Source organism: Garra rufa, chromosome 1 (genome assembly GCF_049309525.1).
Source record: "Garra rufa chromosome 1, GarRuf1.0, whole genome shotgun sequence".
In the NCBI taxonomy this organism is placed as follows: Eukaryota; Metazoa; Chordata; class Actinopteri; order Cypriniformes; family Cyprinidae; genus Garra; species Garra rufa.
In genome coordinates this window covers 50,103,037-50,107,368 of record NC_133361.1, presented here as the reverse complement: position 1 = coordinate 50,107,368, position 4,332 = coordinate 50,103,037, and positions in this window count along the sequence as shown.

Below are 4,332 nucleotides of genomic sequence, written 5' to 3'. Positions count from 1 at the left end.
TCATCCTGGTTTCAGTTTGATTTGTTGGTTCATCAGGTTTTTCTGACCTTTGTTAGGTTTAGTACAGGAAGAGGTTTGAGCTGTCACACTGCATCTTCCCACTGTCCCTGTAGAGCATACAGTATATTTGTATGTGTGTGTTAGTACATTTTATAAGTGTGTACAAACATTTCCATAATTGTATGTCTGTTTATCATATTTGCACTAAGGGTGCTCAAAATATGTTTGTTTTTGTAATAATCAATGTTCACATCCTCATAAAAATGTGACATTTTCATGTTCAACCTGAGGGTGTGTGTGTGTGTGTGTAAGCGATGTAAGAGTCTGACTGTGTGAGTGTTTGTGTGCATGTCCGCATGCACATGTGTGTGTGTCCTCCCTCTGACCTCATGTACGGCTCAGTGTATGACTGTTGGTCCTGTTGTTGCTTGCAGGACTTTGGGATGGCGGAGGAGTTTGCCTCCAAGGCACTAGAGTTGAAACCCAAATCCTATGAAGCCTATTACGCACGAGCCCGTGCCAAGCGCAGCAGCAGGTAACCATAGCAAACAACAGGCAGGACAGCCTTTAAAACACATTCTGTCTCCAGCACCGATAAAGTGCTGACAGATCATGACCCAAACTGGCCGAATACGTTTCGATTGGTTGACGTAGTGCTATGCTAGAGCTTCAAGACAGAAGTCAATTTAAGTCTTCTTAAGACTTCTGCATCATTAGATGTCAACAGCAGGATTAGACCTGTTCTTCATACTTCATGTTTTGTTGACCAATCAGATTATTTTTCCTCAGAATGTCCATCATTCATATTTTATTCCTTTTCTTCTCCCCACGATTTTGTTTACTTTGACTCTCTGTGGCCCAGAACACCTATATCTTATACAGCTTGCTTGGTTGTGGAAAAGCAGTTTTTTTGGGTCTATGATTTTGATTAATAGGTATAATTACTAAAGAAATGTTCCAGGTTCAATACAATTTGGTTAACTCTGAATTTTACAATGAAAGTCTGTGGGAATCCAAAAAGAACAAAAAAAAAAATCTGAAGCTTGTGTTTTTATTGAATTTAAAGGGCTTAAAGTCATTGTTTAGGTAGATTAAATTCCAGTTATGTATTATCAGTTCCTATGATAATTTACTGGTAATTTACTCATCCCCATGTCTTTCAGGATGTTCATGTCTTTCTTTCTTCAGTCGAAAAAGAAAATCCTGAAAACATTTCAGGATTTTTCTCCATATAGTGGACTTCAATGGTGGTTGAAGGTCCAAATTGCAGTTTCAATGCAGCTTCAAAGGGCTCTACATGATCCCAGGAATAAGGATCTTATGTTGCAAAATGTTCAGTCATTTTCTAAAACAAATTCAAATATATATATATATATATATATATATATTCTTTTTAATCGCAAATGCTCGTCTTGCGCTAGCTCTGCATCCACGGCTTGCCGCATTACAATGTCACGTTGGAAAGGCCACGCATGAAGTAGATGAAAGTGCAAAGAAAGTCAAACACCCTTTACAAAAAAAGGTAAAACAATGATGTTGATTTTGAAGTTGGAGGAGAAAATGATATATAGTTTTTCGGCCTACAATACTTTTTGAACTGAAGTACACTAACAAAGAACTAACAGCGTGTAACCAATGTGGTTACATAAAATGTGAAGTCGTCAAACATACGTCGCAGATATGAGCATTTGTGGTTAAAAAGTATTTAAATTTCTTTAGAAAATCACAGATCGTTTCTCTAGAGAAGACCCTTATTCCTTGTGTAGAGCTTTTTTAAAGCCGCATTTAAACTGCAATTTAGACCTTCAACCCATTGATCCCTATTGAAATCCAATTTATGGAGAAAAATCATGGAATATTTTCATCAAAAACCTTTTTTCGACTGAGGACAGAAAGACATCTTGGATGACATGGGGTTGAGTAAAAAACTTTTACAAACAGAGGAATGAGTCATAATTATTCTGTGTGGTAATTGAAAGCAGATACCGTAATGACCTGAATAAAATAGTGTTTTTTTCGTTGGAAATACATCTGAAAAAACCTCATCGTCTTATATTCAGGGACTAGACTTTGACATGTCAATAAAACACCCACAACAACAGGTGTCACCAAATACGCATAAAACGAGTGCGTCAAGAAATACTTAATGTAATGTGTTTTGTAATGTTAGAACATCGCGAGTGAAAACAAAAGAAAAGTCGTGACTGTCATGTTAGCCTTATGAGACCAAACTTCTTCTATAAGTGATTTTAAAATGTAAGACAGTATCCAGATTTGAAGATTACAATAAGATTTCACTTCTACTGGTAATTAAATTTTGGAGGGCTACTATGAGATGGATAGCCTAATTGTTATAGAATTCAGATGGGCTACCTGTTGTTTTTATGCTAATATCAAAAAATGTTTTTTTTTCTTAATAAAAACAAGATTTGATTTTCCAAAAGGAACATCTTGTAATCAGAGTCGTCTTATATTCGGGTCAATACGGTAATTGACAATTGACTTGCATTAAACTCTGAATATTCCATTGCCAATAGTCGTTCATTGGTTAAAAAGCATATTCCTTTCTTTCTCTCTACTGCCATATTCCACCTTCCTACGCTCTCTCATTCTTGCTCTCCCTCACTTAGGCAATTCCACGCAGCCCTGGAGGACCTGAGTGAAGCTATGCGTCTATGTCCCAATAACCGCGAGATCCAGCGCCTGCTGCAACGTGTAGAAGAAGAGTGCCGTCAGGTTGAAGAACAACAGGAGCTGGATCCGCCTCCTTCCCCTCCCCGCGAACAAGCCCCATCCATGGTCCCGCCTCCTCCAATGGAGCCCCATATTTCAGACATGGAGCCTGTCCAGGACTTGTTTGAGGAGGATGATGATTACCTTGAGCGGGATATGGACGGCCTACCGCTCGGTGTTCCTGCAGAGCCCCACACTATACCATCAGGACTTCCCGTCATTCAAAACATGCCTCCATCTCCGAGCCATCATGACTCACCCTACTTGGGCCAAGCGTATGACCTTCGCCCCAGTCCCACTTCAATGTCCTCTCCTACCAGGCAAGGCTACCAGTCCCCCTCTCCGTCGCTCTCACCAACACACCAGAGTTCCCACTTCCGACCCAGTCCTCCTCATCAGGCCTCGTATCACTTCAGCCCACCACCATCACCATTACGCCGTGGACCGCAGTATCGCTCAAGCCCCACCTCTGAGGGAGTCGCCATGTACCGTCCCCAGTCCGCCTCTGCGGGACGCTACCAGCAGGACCAGCTCGCAGGACGACCCAAGTCCCCTCTGTCCAAGATGAGCAGCCAACGCTCCTTCCAGTATTCCCAACAGACTTCCCAGCCATCACAACAGACCCAGTGGTTGCAGCCAGCCAAGGCACAGATCGTCCGCACCAACCAACCCAGCGCCGCAGTGCACTCCAGTGCCGTACTGGGTAGTAGTGCGTACAGTCAAATTGCTCACTCGATGAGCGCTCGCTGTCCGGGAGACATGGATGAACTTGGAGATGGAGTGTACTCTTCCTCACTTCAACCTCAGGGGAGTCTGAGCGCAGGAGCTTTGTACCAGCGTGCCATCAGCATGGATCCTGGCCTTGTGGAGGACGAGCTTCCCCAGAGGCCCTCCTCTGCATACAGACCCAGTCCCGGAGGAGTCCGTTATGCTCAAACGCCACAGATCAGCCGCAGTCAGTCGACCGCCTACTATCCCGTCTCTCCTCACGAAATGGAGCGACAGGTGACTCTGGGTTCCCCCGAGAACCTTCAAGCCCATCGACGACCGGTTAGTGCGAATAGTGGTGAACCCAAACAACACCCACCAGCTCCACGCCCCCTTATTCATTCCCACAGTACGGGGCTACGCTTCTCTCCATCCAGCAACAGTTTGGTGGCAGGTTCTGCTGCTAACCTTGGCCCAGGGTTCAGGGCGTCAGCTTCAGCGCAGCAAATGGAGATCCCCCTAAAGATTTCCTACGAAGGCAGCTACCATGATGACCTTTCACCAGTGTCACCCCCACAAGGAACAGACTTCCGGGTGGTGGGTGGAACATATCCAGGAGAAGCACTTCGCTCCCGTACTACGCCTTTCATGGGCATAATCGACAAGACCGCACGGACTCAGCAGTACCTTCAGCAGCCGCCTTCGCTTGCATCGTCGTCTTCGGGTTCTCGACCCTGGACCGTTTCTTCTCTGGATACAGTGGTGAACAGTCCAGCCACTTCCCCTAGCAACATGGGCTACGGGCAGCAAACGGCACCCCTCAGCCATATCGCCTACTACAACCGCACCAACAATGCTCACAATGGCCACCTCATGGATGACGATTTCTAC